The sequence below is a fragment of the Prionailurus bengalensis genome, chromosome X (genome assembly GCF_016509475.1).
Source record: "Prionailurus bengalensis isolate Pbe53 chromosome X, Fcat_Pben_1.1_paternal_pri, whole genome shotgun sequence".
Classification (NCBI taxonomy): Eukaryota; Metazoa; Chordata; class Mammalia; order Carnivora; family Felidae; genus Prionailurus; species Prionailurus bengalensis.
The window spans coordinates 60,653,562-60,669,979 of NC_057361.1; the positions used below are offsets into that span (position 1 = coordinate 60,653,562).

General features: G+C 42.6%; 1 long non-coding RNA gene across 6 annotated transcripts in view; it reads right to left on the reverse strand.

Annotated features, from left to right (window-relative positions):
• Positions 1 to 15,681, reverse strand: part of LOC122477532 — a 34,460-nt gene extending 18,779 nt beyond the window's left edge. For 2 of the 6 annotated variants that reach the window (XR_006295717.1, XR_006295712.1), the window contains exon 1: positions 858 to 14,734. This is a non-coding gene — a long non-coding RNA (uncharacterized LOC122477532). Of the gene's footprint in view, positions 1 to 857 lie in introns of all 6 variants that reach the window. The other 4 variants (XR_006295715.1, XR_006295716.1, XR_006295714.1 and 1 more) reach the window with 4 other exon arrangements.
• Positions 15,682 to 16,418: the final 737 nt, after the last annotated feature.

The window sequence follows — 16,418 nt, forward strand, 5'->3', positions numbered from 1 at the left end:
GAGGCTAAGCTTTTTAGCTTAATCAAAACATCTGCTGAGAAAAGGGGAAGGGGAAATGGTATATTTAACTTCATAAAAGTGGGCAATGCCATGGTTTTCTTATAAAACTTACATTTCTCCATTGCCTTCTTGCAAAGTAGGTTCTACAAATATCTCAAACTAAAAAGGCATCACTACTCTCATGTTTTGGGGCAGAGATAGAATAAAAAGGTACAAAATGTCAACGTATCAGATTTATACCCCCAATCCCTGAACCTTGAAAAGTTCAAGCTTATAATGAGATTTGACAATCAACAATTCCCCAGCCTTGGCATATAGCCAAACACAACAAGCTAGGTCTTGTCTCTTTAATCACTTTTCATACCTCTAAAAGAGGTAAAAACAAAATGACACTAAAATAAACCAACTGGACTACACATATGGCTGCAATATTAATCATATCGTAGACCAAAGAGAAAAAGTAAACCCACCTCCCTCTTTAAGTTGATCCAACTAACTTCAAAGCCTAGTGGGCTCCCTTTTTAAAACTCTGTAACTTACAATTCACACCACACAGCACTTGATTATCATTCCCTAAAGGTATTTCAAGTGCGCTTATATTAGCTTCCCAGAAATACAACCATCGCAGAAATGATATTATATAGGACTACATCATTTCTACCCCTCACTTCAGTGTAAACTAGCATAAAGTGGAGTATACACTATTTCTGGTGGTTAACTCATATGGTAACTCATATATAATTGCAGATGAGACAGGAACAAGGAAGGAGACCCTCTGACTTTTCTACGACTAGCATTTAAGAGAAAGAAAATAGAACATGGAAAAGATTACTTAATAGCTACAAAGTAGTACTTACAGTATTCTAAAGAGCCAGAGACTCTTCTTACAGCTGTCCAAGGAGCTAGTAGTGCATACTGCACCCTGAGCTGGGCCGATCTTTTGACATCCTTGTCAGAGGAATAGTATCCTTTTTCAGTGATTACAAAGAACTGCTGTTGTGACCACTAGTTATTTGCTTCAGGAGTTCCATATTAAACACTTATCTGCCACACCCTGCACACTAGAGACTAGGATATTATTCATTTTACCAAACAGCTGTTGAAATTCATGTCCAGAAGAATGATTAGATCTTGGCTTATTTTTCAATCTAAAACAGGGAAATTGGACCCATCATTTCTAATCCCTCACTTCAGTGTAGTGCTTCAGGCTAGTTTAAATTAGCAGATTTAAATAGTGTGCATTTTATTTATGTAATAGATTAATCAAGTAAGATGAATTATGGTTTTCAAAAGTGCCTCAGCATATGTTCTCTCATTTCATTCTTTTACAGCAATCTTCTTGAAATAAGTAAGGGGTGGTAGATGCTTCAGATGAAGAAATTTAAGGATTAGAATGTTTAGGTAGTTTTTCTAAAAGTGAACAGTGGTAAAGCCCAAATAAATAATGGGTTTTAAAATGGTGGTAGAACACAAAGATATTGCTCTTAAGAGTTCCACTCTAGAAGTCTTTTGGGAATACCAAAATAGCAAGAGTCACAGTGGTCTATCCACAGACCCAGCACCCTTAGTAAAATGAGAGACACTGGTCATCAGGTACATGGTATAAATGGGTTTTTGGACCTCAAAATTCAATGACCAGGTTTACAATTCCACCTTGCAAACAGTATTTTTTTTTTAATTGTACGCTGGCAACTGGCACAGTACAATAGCAATATACAAGAGGAGAAGCGAAATTCTTGGCCAGGCAATCTGCTCTGGAAGGAAGAATACACAGACAATGCTAATCTTTCTTCCTGGGGAGACAATTTTCAACTGATACTTATACTGGAAATCTAAAATAAAAGGTGGCAATCCAGCTTTCTAGGCCTGACTTGCCTTGAGCATTTTGCTCAGTGAAGCAGTAACAGAAATGGTCAGGGATGGTTCCTATCCCAGAATGTAACAACTGGAATTGGGATTATTAACAAATGCAGACAAAGGAGTGAAGGTCCATCCACCTAATTCAGGCCTGTTTTGGGTAGTCAACACTGCACAAACACATCAAAATGGTAGGAAAATCTTGGGCTGATGACCTGAAAAAAATGGGACAATCAGTACTGTGTTAATAACACAGAAAAGACTTTGGGTACTCAGCATTACTCAGAAGCAATGCAAAGAAGTGGAGGGGTCCATGTCTGATGGGAGGGACCAAGGATAGTGCAACTGAGGCATTACAGCAATACAAAGTGAGTAATGCAATGACATCTGGGATTGTTAATGTTTTAAATCCAAGAGAAAGGGCCTTGCCCAGTCAACATTCCCCAGCAATAATGCAAAAGGGGTAGGGTGGCGTTGGGAGGGAAAAAGGAACACAATCTTATTTAGTGGCCCAATACATGAACACCTGAAATTGTGAGAATGGTGCTTATGCACCTTGGATGGGTCCAAGGGTGAGCAAGGGGTGGGAAGAGGGAAGGAAGGGGAAGATCATGACTACTTGGAATTTTATACATAGAAGCAATACAAAAGGAGAGGGAGTATGGGGTACTATTTGATGGACAAGTTCACAGCATACTGCCATGTTTATACTTTATTATGCCAAGGGAAATTGGGGCTGGGAGTGTTTGCCTAACAAGGCCAGGAAGGAAAAACCCATTGCTAATTGCCATTGTGCCCACTAATAGTCCCACTAATTGCCATTGTGCCCACTAATAGTTTAATAACTCTAAACTAATAGAGTTTTGTGTGGTCAGCAACCCCTGCATTAATGCAAAGGGGGTTTAAGGGAATGTTATCCTAAATCTAACAGAAGGGAACATAGACAATTGTACATTGACAGTCCAAGAAAGGGGCTTTAGTACCCCTGATGTATACAAAGCGGGTACAGAGGTCCCATCATTGCTAGTGGTGCACATTAATTGTCCAAGAGCTGAGGTCATGATAGCACTCCTCAGCAGCAATCCAAAGATAGTGGTAAATGCATAGGGCATCCTTTCACACTACACAAATCCACAGACACATACAAGTCTGTACAATTATAATCTCAAGAGAAGAGCTCATTTATGGTTAACACACCCCGGATACAAAGGGGGTTTGAGGGAATGCAACCCTAGTCCAACAGAAAAGATGGACAATTGCAATTATGCACATTAGAGTCTAAAAGAAAGGGCATTAGGTAAATAACATCTCCTTACTCCAAAGCAAAGAGGGGTTCTAGTATAAGACACACTTAGCAAACTGCATTTATACACATGAACTTTTCAAGTGAAAGAGTCTTAAGTAGTGGACACTACCTGCTGAACCTGGTAAGGAAGTAGGCAGGATCCTTACTGAGTGCACAAAATAGGAAAAAATGCAATTGCACATATTACCACTCCAAAAGAGGGCCTTGGTTGATCAGTACACACTGCTGTACTGCAAAGGGAAGCTGAGGGTGTATAACTATTTCAATTATGAATATTAATGGTTTACTAGAAGGAACTTGGGGAGAAAACAGTATCCCCTGCAGCAGTGCAAAGCAGATATGATAGTTTTGAAAGTGATAGGGTTGTGGAAACTACAATTCTTCACATTAACCATCCAAATGTAAATGTCACAGCAGTGAGCACCACTTACTGGAAGGCATAGAAGTAGGGGTGGAGGATGTCCTCATCTAGTGCACAAGAACCCAGACTAATGCAATTATGCACATTAACAGGATAAGTTAGGGATCATCAACCCTAGCATACAGCAAATGACATACAACAGAGTAGGATGAACTAAGTTGCAATTATGTACATTAATGTCCAACAGACATGGTATGATCAACTAAAACCATGTATCTTGTACAGATACAAGGATCTTAAAATAATGGGCACTCCTTGCTAAAGATAAAGGGAGTGGGAGAGGGGTGTCCTTATTTGGTGTACAGAAAAATGTACAAATGCAATTATGCATAATCACAAGGCATGAAAAAAAGGCCTTAATGATCAGTACCCCTTCTGGGGTCTGAGAAGGTAGTATCTTATTCAAACAGGATGAGCCTGTGCAATTATGCACATTAATGTCCATGGTGCATGGCTGTGGTCAATTACAATTGTCTTCCTTGACTGCTCAACAGTCTTGTACAGGGCACGGTCTTGTACAGTGGGCACTCCCTGCTTGAAGATACAGGGAGTGGAGAGAGGTTTTCTTCTCTAGTACATAAGAACCCAGATAAATATAACATGCATCTTAACAGGCCATGAAACGGAACTTTATGGGTCAGAATTCCCTGCAGTACTTCAAAGGGAGTGTAAAGGGGAAGAATCCCAATGTAATTGTCATTATGCACATTAACAGTTTGAGAAAGGGGCCTTAAATGGACAGTACCCCATGAAGTAAAGCTTAGAGGCTGTGAAAAGACTCAGGGACCCAAGTTAACTCAAAGGACAGTGGACAACCAATACTACACACATCCAGAGTCCCAAGAGAAAGGCTTTAAGGTGGTCAGTCACTTCTGCTTCAGTAATTGCAGGAGTCTTGAACTAAAAGGTACAGTTGTGGACAACTGAGTATGCACAAGACAACAAAGGCTGTGCACATTAACTGCATTAGTGTGTAAAATCTTAAGTAGGAGGCACCTCTTGCTGGAATATAAATAGTATGGGGAGAATCCTTATCTAGGTATAAGAGTGAATTTAAGTATGCACATTAACAGTCCAAGAGAGTGACTCTTGGCTAGTCAGAAGCCCCCACAGTAATGTAAATTGGGCAAGGAAATGAGATCCCATTCTAACATAAGGGACCATTGGTTACTGTAATTATGCACATTTAAACTATAAAGGAGAAGCAGTTATAGTTGGTCAGCACGCCTGACACAGAGAAGGTGTGATGGGGATGGGATCCCCAATTTGGGGATGTGCAATCTGGCACATTAACTGTCCAAAAGAAGGACCTTAGGTGGTTAGTACCCCCTGCTATAATACTAAGAAATAAAGATATTAGCTTATCAAGAGGGTATATGCACATTTAGAGTCCTAAGAGAAATACTTTGAGATACTAACATCCCCTGATGCAATACAAAAAGGGTGGGAAATTAGTTAAAAGTGAAGGACCATAAACACTGGAATTTTGCTACAAATAATCCCCCCCCAAAATAACTAACGTAATTAATACAGAGAGTACAGGGGACTTAAATGAATGACAGTGTGGTCAATTACCATGGTTCACTTTATTGTAGTACAAAGGTCTTGAATAAAGGGCATTCACTGCTGAATACAAGGGAAGTTAGTGAAATCTTATCTACTGCAGAGAAAGATGAACAAATGCAATTATGCACATTAACAATGCAAAAAAAAGGGGGTTTTGGTATTCAGCACCCCTTACTATAAGGCCAACAGGGGGTCAGAGAATGAGATACACCTGAACAGTCTCCAGTACCTTCTGTGGTAATGCAAAGGGAGTTGCGGGGCGAGGGGCAAGGGGTGAAATCATAGACTAAAAAGGGGACCACTGTTGTAACTGAGCATAAAAACTGTCCCAAGCACCCTCTCTGATAATGTACAAGGAGTTGGAAGGCATGAGATCTGAGACTAAGAAAAGGGACCAAATCTGCATTTGAGCACATTCATAGTACCAAGTGCCCTCAGCAGTAACCCAAACAAAGTTTGAAGGGCATGGATCTCAGAGCAGGAGAAAGGACCACACCTGCAACAGCGCCCTTTAATGGTCCCAAAAAACCTTCCCCAAGTATTGCAAAGGGAGTAGAAGAGAATGGGATCCTAGACTAACAGAAGGGACCACAGCTGCAGTTAGCACCTTAACAGTCCCAGATGCCTTTCTAGGTAATGTAAAGGGGCTGGGAAGTCATGGGATGCTAAACTACAAAAGTGACACAGCTGCAATGAAGCACTTTAACAGTTCCAAGTACCCTCTGCTATAATGCAAAGACAGTAGGAGGGCATGGAAAAGTATATGAACAGAAGGAACCACAGCTAAAATTAAGTACTTTATAAGTTCCAAATACACTCCCAGATAATGTAAAAAGGAGATGATGGGCATGGGATCCTACAAAACAGAAGGTACCACAGCTGCAACAGAGCATGTGACAGGCCCAAGTACGCCCTGCTGTAATGCAAATAGAGATGGAGGTGTGGGATCCTAATCAGAAGGGAACACAGGCTGCAATTAAGCACCTTTCAGTACCAAATCTGATCCCAGGTAATATAAAGGGAAGAGGTGGTCATGACCAGCAAAATGGACCACACCTGTATGTAAGGCACATTTACAGTCCCAAGCACTATCTGCTATAATGCAACGGGAGTTGGAGGACATCGGATCCTAGACTAACAAAGGGGACCCGCAGCTGCAAATGAGTACTTTAAAAGTCCCCCAAATCCTCCCAGATAATGTAAAGGGAGTAGAAGGGGGTGGGATCCTAAATCAACAAAAGTGACTACACCAGGAATTAAGTACTTTAACAGCCCCAAGTATCCAAGGCTATAATGCAAAAGAGTAGGAGGGCATGGGAAACTAGACACACAAAAGGGACCACAGCTCCAATAGAGCATTTAAACAGTCCCAAATACATTCTCAGGTAATGCAAAGTGAGTTGGAGAACATGGGATCCTAGACTAACAGAAGGGACCAGGGCTGCAATTAAGCCATTAAAAGTCCCAAATATCCTCTGCTATAATGGAAAGGGAGTTAGAGGGCATGGAATGCTAGACTAACAGAAGGGACCACAGCTGCACATGAGCATATTAATTGTCCCAAATCTGTTACCAGGTAATGAGAAACCAGTTGGAAGGGACTGGAAACTAGATTAACAGAAGGGACAACAACTGTAATTAATAAGCATGTTAACATTCCCAAATCTGCTCCCGGTAATGTAAAGGGGGAAGGACAAGAGATCCTAGACTAACAGAGGGGACCCCACCTGCAGTTAAGCACTTTAACAATCCCAAGTACCATCTGTTGTAATGCAAAGAGAATAGGAGGGCATGGGAAACTATACTAATTTAATTATGTGGTCTCTTTTAACAGTCCCAAAAATCCTCTCAGGTAAACAGAGTAGGAGGGGATGGGACCCCGGAATTACAGAAGGGACCACAGCAGCAATTAAGCACTTTAACAATCCCAAGGACCCTCTGTTATAATGTAAAGATAATAGGAGGGCATGGGAAACTACTAACAGAAGAGACAACAGCTGCAGTTAAGCAACTTAGAGTCCCAAATACACTCCCAGGTAACACAAAGGCAGTTGGAGGGCTTGGGATACTAGACTAACAGAAGGGACCACAGCTACAGTTAAACCCACTAACAGCCCCAATGACCTCTGCTGTAATGCACAGGGAGTTGGACAACATTGGGATCCTATAACAGAAGGGACCAGAGATGCAATTAAGCATTTTTTAGTCCCAAGTACCATCTGATAATACAAAGGTAATACAAAGGATCCTAAACTACTGGGACCACAGCTAAAATTAAACATATTAAGAGTCCCAAGTAGCCTCTGCTGTATGCAGAAGGAGTTGGAGGACATGGGAACCCAGACTAACCAAAGGGACCACAATTGCAAATGAGCACATTACTAGTCCCAAATCCACTCCCAGGTAATGCAGTGAGTAGCAAGGGATAGGACCCTAGACTAAGAAAAGGGACCACAGCTGCAACTAAGCACTTTAACAGTCCCAAAGATAATACAAAGGGAGTTGAAAGATATGAGATCCTAAACTAACAGACAGGACCATGACTGCAATTAAGCACCTTAAAGGTCTGAAGTACCCTCTGCTGTAATGCAAAGGAAGTAGGAGTACATGGGAAACTAGATTAACAGAAGGGACTATAGCTGCATTAAGCTCATTAACAGTCCCAAATCCTCCATCTGCTCTAATGCAGAGGAAGTGAGAAGGCATAGGATAACTAGATTAATAGAAGGGATTGTAACTGCAATTAAGCACATTAACAGTCCCAAATGTCCTGCCATTAATGTAAAGGGAGTAGAAGGGGAATGGGATCCTAGACTAACAGGGGGCACCACAGCTACATTTAAGCACCTTAAAGGTGCCAAGTTCCCTCTGTTCTAATGCATAGGGAGTTGGATGGAATGCTACATTAACATAAGGGACAGAGCTGCATTTAAGCAAATTAACAGTCCCATGTACATTGTGTGCTAATGCAAAGCAAATAGAAGGGGATGGCATCCTAGACAAATTAAAGGGACTCTGGTGGCAATGAAGCACATTAACAGTCCCAAGTATCCTCTGCAGTAATGCAAAGTCAGTAGGAGGGGATAGGATCCTACACTACTAGAAGGCACCATAGCTGCCTTTAAGGACCTTAAAGATACCAACTACCCTCTGCTGTAATGCATAGGGAATTGGAGAGGATGGAATACTATACTAATATAAAGGACAGGAGCTGCAGTGAAGCATATTTACAGTCCCTTGTACCCTCTGTGGTAATGCAAAGCAAGTAGGAGGGAATGGGATCTTAGATTAACAGAAGGGACTGTAGTACCAATTACCTACATTAAGAGTCCCAAGTATCCTTTGCAGTAATGCAAAGGAAGTAGGAGAGAATGGGAACATAAACTAATAGAAGGGGCCATAGCTGCATTTTAGCACCTTTAAGGTCCCAAATGCCCTATGTTATAATGCATAGGAAGTTGGAGAGGATGAAATCCCTATGCTAACATATGGGCTGTAGCTGCATTCAAGCACACTAACAGTACCATGTACCCTCCATGATAATGCAATGGAGTAGGTGGAGATGGAATCCTAGTCTAACAGAAGGGACTATAACTACAATTAAGCATATTAACAATCCCTTGTACACTCTGTGATAATGTAAACTCTGTAGGAGGGGATGGGATCCTAGACAAACAGAAGGGACTATAGCAGTAATAGGGCACATTTACAGTCCCAAGTGTACTCTGTAGTAATACAAAGTAGGAAGGGATGGGAACATAAACTAACAGAAGGGGGCATAGCTACATTTAAGCATCTTAAAGATCTCAAGTACTCTCTGCTGTAATGCAAAGGGAGTTAGGTAGGGATGGGATCCCAGACTAACAGAAGGCACTGCAAGTATACTTAAGCACTTTGAAGGTCCCATCTGCTATTAAGCATAGGGAGTTGGAGAGGATAGAATCCTACATTAACATAAGGGATCACAGCTGTATTTAAGCACATTAACAGTCCCAAGTACCCTCTGCAACTATGCAAATGCATTAGGTGGGGATGGAATCCTAGGTGAAAGAAGAGCTGCCTTTAAGCATAAACAGTCCCCTTGTACTTTTTGTGGTATTGCAAACCCTGTAGGAGGGGACAGGATCCTAGACAAACAGAAGGGATTATAGCAGCACTTAAGCACATTATCAGTACCTTGTACCTTCTGTAAGTAGGTAGAGGATAGGATCCTAGACTAACAGAAGACACCATAGCTGCATTTAAGCACTTAATTGTCCCTTGTGCCTCCTGTAGAAATGCAAACGTTTAGGAGGGGCTAGGCTTATAGACAAACAGATGGGACTGTAGTGGCAATTAGGCATATTAACAGTCCCAAGTATCCTCTGCAATAATGCAAAGTGTAAGTAGGAGGGGCTGGAAACACTAACAGAGGGGTTGTAACTGCATTTAAGCTTCTTAAAGATTTCCAGTACCTTCTGCAGTAATTGAAAGGGAGTTAGGTAGCAATGGGATCCCAGACTAACAGAAAGCACCATAGCTTAAAAGCACCTTAAAAGTCTCAAGTACCTTCTGTTGTAATGCACAGGGAGTCGGAGAGGATGAAATCCTACACTAACTTAAGGGACCGTGGCTTCATTTAAGCACATTAACAGTCCCAGGTACTCTCCATGATAATGCAAAGGGAGCAGGTAGGGATGGGATCCTCATCTAACAAAAGGAACCACAGCTGCATTAGAGCACATTAACAGTCCCAAGTAGCCTCTGCAATAATGCAGAGTTAGGTGGGGATCGGGTCCTAGATTAACAGGAAAGATCTTAGTTGCATTTAAGCACATTAACAATCCCTTGTACCCTCTGTGGTAATGCAAACAGTGTGGAATGGGACAGGATCCTAGATTAACAAAAGGGATTGTAGCAGCAATTAGGCACACTAACATCCCAAGTATCCTCTGCAGTAATGCAAAGCAAGGAGGAGAGGACAGGAACATAAACTAACAGAAGGGGCCATAGCCACATTTAAGCACCTTGAAGGTAGAAACTACTCTCTGCTGTAGTACATAGAGGGTTTGGCAAGGATGGACTCCTACATTAACATAAGGGTCTGTGGGTGCATTTAAGCACATTAACAGTCCCGTGTATTCTCCGTTAAAATGTAAAGGGAGTTTGTGAGGGTGGGTTCCCAGTCTAACAGAAGGGACCAATGCTACAATAAGTTCATTAGTGTCTCAAGTACCCTCTGCAATAATGCAAAGGGAATTAGGTGGGGATGGGAACCTGAGTTAACAGAAAAGACAGTAGCTGCATTTAAGCACCGTAACAGTCCCTTGTATCCTCTGTGGTAATGTAATCCATGCAGAAGAGGATGAGAATCTAGACAAACAGAAGGGACTATAGTGGCAGTTAGGCACATTAACAGTCCCAGGTAGCCTCAGCAGTAATGCAAAGGAAGTAGGAAGAGATGGGAACATAAACTAACAGAAGGGGCCATACCTGCTCTTAAGCACCTTAAAGGTCTCAAGTATTCTCTGCTATAACACAAAAGTAGGAGTGCATGGGATTAACAGAAGAGACTATAGCTGCAATTAAACTCATTAACAGTTCCAAATACCATCTGCTCTAATGCAAAGGAAATGGGAAAGCATAGGATCTTAGACTAACAGAAGGGATTGTAAGTGCAATTATGCACAGTAATAGTCCCAAATGCCCTGCCATGTAATGTAAAGGGAGTAGAAGGGGGATGGGATCCTAGACTAACTGGGGGGACCACAGCTATGTATAAGCATCTTAAAGGTGCCAAGTACCCTCTGCTCTAATGCATAGAGAGTTGGAAAGGATGGAATCCTACATTAACATAAGGGACAGAACTACCTTTAAGCACATTAACAGTCCCATATACACTGTGTGCTAATGCAAAGTGAATAGAAGGGTGTGGAATCCTAGAGTACTGAAAGGGACCACAGCAAAAATTAAACATATTAAGAGTCCCAAGTAGCCTCTGCTGTATGCAGAAGGAGTTGGAGGACATGGGAACCCAGACTAACCAAAGGGACCACAATTGCAAATGAGCACATTACTAGTCCCAAATCCACTCCCAGGTAATGCAGTGAGTAGCAAGGGATAGGACCCTAGACTAAGAAAAGGGACCACAGCTGCAACTAAGCACTTTAACAGTCCCAAAGATAATACAAAGGGAGTTGAAAGATATGAGATCCTAAACTAACAGACAGGACCATGACTGCAATTAAGCACCTTAAAGGTCTGAAGTACCCTCTGCTGTAATGCAAAGGAAGTAGGAGTACATGGGAAACTAGATTAACAGAAGGGACTATAGCTGCATTAAGCTCATTAACAGTCCCAAATCCTCCATCTGCTCTAATGCAGAGGAAGTGAGAAGGCATAGGATAACTAGATTAATAGAAGGGATTGTAACTGCAATTAAGCACATTAACAGTCCCAAATGTCCTGCCATTAATGTAAAGGGAGTAGAAGGGGAATGGGATCCTAGACTAACAGGGGGCACCACAGCTACATTTAAGCACCTTAAAGGTGCCAAGTTCCCTCTGTTCTAATGCATAGGGAGTTGGATGGAATGCTACATTAACATAAGGGACAGAGCTGCATTTAAGCAAATTAACAGTCCCATGTATATTGTGTGCTAATGCAAAGCAACTAGAAGGGATGAGACCCTAGACTAATAGAAGAGATTGTAGCTGCAATGAAGCACATTAACAGTCCCAAGTAGCTGCTGCAATAATGCAAAGGAAATAGGAGGGGATGGGAGTATAAAACTAACAGAAGAGGCTATAGCTGCATTTAAGCATCTTAAAGGGTCCAAGTACCCTGTGCTGTAATGCATAGGGAGTTGGAGACAATGGAATCCTACAGTAATATAAGGAACCACACAGCTTCCTTAGAGCACATTAATAGTCCAAAGTATCCTTTGCAATAATGCAAAAGGAAGTTAGGTGGGGACAGGATCCCAGGTTAACAGGGGAAACCATAGCTGCCTCTAAGCACATTAATGGTCCCTTGTACCTTCTATGATAATACAAACTGTGGGAGGGGATGGGACAAAGAAAAAGAAAAGGGAAAGTAGTAATTGGGCACATTTAGAGTCCCAAGTATCCTCTGCAGTAATGCAAAGTAGGAGGGGATGGGAACATAAACAGAAGGGGTCATAGCTACATTTAAGCACCTTAAAGGTCTCAAGTACCCTTTTCTATAATGCAAAGCAGGAATAAGTGGGAAACTAGATTAACAGAAGGAACTATAGCTGCAATTAAGCTCATTAACAGTCCCATTGTACCCTTCATGATAATGCAAAGAGAGTAGGTGAGGACAGGATCTAACAGAAGGGACTGTAACTACAATTACACACATTAACAGTCTCAAGTACCCTCTGCAGTAATGCAAAAGAATTTAGATTGGGATGGGAACCTAGGTTAATAGAAGAGACCATAGCTGCCACTTAGGCACATTAACAGTCCCTTGTACTCTGTGTAATGCAAACTCAGTAAGAGGGAGGAGATTGGGATCCTAGACAAACAGAGAGGACTCTGGCAGCAATTAAGCACATTGCAGTCCCAAATATCCTCTGCAGAAATGCAAAGGAAGTAGGAGGGGGTGGGATCTTAGACTAACAGAAGGCACCATAGCTGCCTTTGAGGGCCTTAAAGATCCCAACTACCCTCTGCTGTAATGCACAGGGAGTTAAAGAGGATAGAATCATACACACTAACATAAGGGACACAGCTGCATGTGAACACATTAACAGTCCCATGTACAATCTGTGCTAATGCAAAATGAGTAGGAGGGTATAGGATCCTAGACTAATGGAAGGAATTATCACTGCAGTTAAGCACATTAACGTTTCCAAGTATTCTCTGCAGTAATGCAAAGGAAGTAGGAGGGGATGGGATCCCAGACTAACAGAAGGGACCATAACTGCCTTAAGCACCTTAAAGGACCCAAGTGCCTTCTGCAATAATGCAAAGGGAGTTAGGTGGAAATGGGATTTTAGGTTAACAGTAGGAGACATTGGGGATTGCAATTTTGCACATGAACAATTTTAGGAGAAGAGCCTTAGATAATTAGCACTTTTTAGATATAGAGATGGTGCAGGGTTCCTGATACAAAAGGCTCAGTCTAGCCAATTAATATTGTACACATAAAATATCCTAGTGTATTGTTCTTGAGTAGTAAGGGTCCCCTGCTAGAATACAAGGGGGGTGGGTGTGGCTAGTTCACAGAACATGTGCCAATGCAATTATGAAAATTATCAATTCAAGAGAAGTGTCTTTGAGTGATCAGCCCACATTATAGTATGCAAATGGAATACAGTGGCTCTTTCAAATGGACAGGACTCTGCACAACTCCAACTGTGCAAATTAACTGTCCAACAACTGAGTTCCTGAATAATCTGCACTCACTAGCAATATCCCAAAGTGGTTAGGACGGGGTGGGATTCCATTTTTTATTGCGCAGCACCATGGACATATGCAATTATGCACATCAACTGTTTAAGTGACCTTGGGTAATCAGAACCCCTCATAAGCAATGGCATAAAGATAAAGTTATATCCTAGACTAACCGTTGGGACAGTGGGCAATGAGGATTTTACATATTAATGCAGGGTAGTAAGTAGTCTGCACTACCTAGGAGTAAAGAGAAGAGAGCATGGGTGGGTCTTACCTTTTAGGCAGGATCTTGAATATTAATGATTGTATTCATTAATATCCCAAAGTAAAGGACTTTGAAGATGAGCCCATCTGCTATAGTGCAAAGGAGTTGCAAAGGACTTGTGTAATGAACAGGGGTGTGGACAATTGGGATTATACTCATCAATCATTCAAGGAACGTGGTCCCAGGTAGTCAGCACTGCCTAGTGGCAATGCAAAGGGGATGAAGGGTCATTGATTACTGGGCAAGACAACGTACAATTACAGTTTGGTACTTTAATTGTCAAAGAACAGCAGGCCATCCCAGAAGCAGGACAAAAATGGTAGGGTGCCTTTGTTTAATGGACAAGGCTAATACAATTTGGGACTGAGCATGTTAACTATTGAACAAAAGATTCGTGTTTTCTGCACCCAGTCCTGAATTCAGCAAAAGGACTGGGATCTAATCCAATGGGCAGGACAATTAAAATTTCACTCAGGGTAGAGTTCAGGTGACCAGCACAATATTATGAGCACTGCCCAGAAAACGGGGACTGTGACTACTGCAGCAATGACAGAAGAATGGTTTCTCCTTCCTTAAGGGCAGGGAATAGAGATGATGAGTAACTAAAATTATGAACAATAGTTATCTGATATTAAACTCAATTAACTAACATTTCTAACATTGACACAAAGGTGAATAGATTGATTGTTCTAACGTGGGACAGTGGACAAATGGGACTGTGTACATTAATTGAAAATGATAACTCAGGTAGTCAACTCGGAAAGTCAGCAAATGCTAGAGGCACACAGGGTTATTCCAGTCTTATGGATGAGCAATGGACAACTTTTAGCACCAAATCAATGCAGATTGGAGTGACTTTAGGGAGAAGCAGGGTTAGGGTGATGGCTGGGGCTGGGGCTGGGGCTGGGGCTGGGGCTGGGGCTGGGGCTGGGACTCGGGCTGGGGCTAGGGATAGGGCTGGTGATAGGGCTGGGCAGCTGGAGCTAGGGCTGGGGCAGGGCTGGAGACAGGGCAGGGGCAGGGCTGGACACAGGGCAGGGGAAGGGCTGGTGCTAGATTGGGGGGCGGTTGCTGGGAGCAGGGCTGGGGAGGAAATGGGAACTATGGAGGCAAGGCACCACAGAAAATTGAAATTATGGGCATTGACACTCAAATATAACGTTTTTTTAGAGGAAACAAGTCCACAGTAAGTCTAGTTTCCTGCATGATAGTTTTTACTCAATTCGTGCAGCATTAAGGATGGGAACAAAGCGAGGCCTGGACTGGAGTGGACCTTCAAATATTCCTTATTACATTTGGTCATAAAGTTAAAATTTTAATTAACTACTTCTGTACTATAAGACTTTTACAAAATCCAAAAAGATGTAGTTTATTAAGTCAAATTCAGAGTAAAAAAGTAGTAAAAATTTTTTAAATAGCAATTTGAATTTGAATATCTAAAGCCAAAAAAACTTAAGGAATTAGTAAAACAAATTGAAAATTTTTACTTATTTTAAGGAACTCAAAAATAAAAACTCATTAAATGTAATTGAATTCTACAAATAAGCAAAGCCCCTAACTACATTTCCAGAATAGTAACTTAAAGCCTAAAACTAATGCTAGCAGACCACATAATCAAACTACATAGGACTGTAATCCAAGAAATAAATAAAAATCAAAATCCGACCCCAGCAGTAGCCACGGGGTAGGTGTTCCTCTTGAGGAAGGCAGGGATTCCTCTTCTGCCACCTGCTGGCCAACGATCATCTGTGATCCATTCTGGTTCTTGCCAGGACTGCCACCATGTTCACACCCAGCAGGCTTGGAGCACTGTCCCTGGCCAAATTGCAGAAGAGCAAAGGCGGCGGCGGAGGGGGGGGGGGGGGCGGGGGAGGGGGAGGAGGTGGGGGAGGGGAGGGGGAGGGGGAGGAGGTGGGGGGAGGTGGGGGGAGGGGAGGGGGAGGAGGTGGGGGAGGAGAGGGGGAGGAGGTGGGGGGAGGGGAGGGGGAGGAGGTGGGGGGAGGGGAGGGGGAGGAGGTGGGGGGAGGGGAGGGGGAGGAGGTGGGGGGAGGGGGTTGGAGGGAGAGAGTAAACTAGCCTTGGGCCATGGCACCAATGCAGAAAAATGGAGGTAAGGTTCAGCCAACAGAGCCAAATATCCAACACTGCAGGAGGCAATGCTGGAGGGGAGGGAGCAAGTGAGAGGGGAGGGAAGTGTAAAAAGGAAGTGTCCTTGTAAAGACCTTGAGTACCACCCACTGGGAGAAGACGTACAAACATGGCTCCTCTGCTTCCTCCTGACTGGATGAATAAAGACCGCGATGAAGTGCTATGCTAACTCACACAATCTAACTCCCTCCTCCAGTAATTGGCTGTGCCCAATCCTTCCACCCTTTCCGATTGGGTGGGTCATGCGGCAATCCAACATTGTCCATCCCACCTTTCTCTCACTTTTCGCGGCAAACACGACAAAGCCCGCCATCTTTAACAATGCGGCAGGCCCATCTGGTGCAAAGCCCGCCAAGAATGTACCGGTAAAAATCCCCGCCAAGACGTCCACGTGACAAATTGCCATGACATCCAAATGACAAGGTCTGCCATATTGTCCCTGCGGCAAAACCTGTT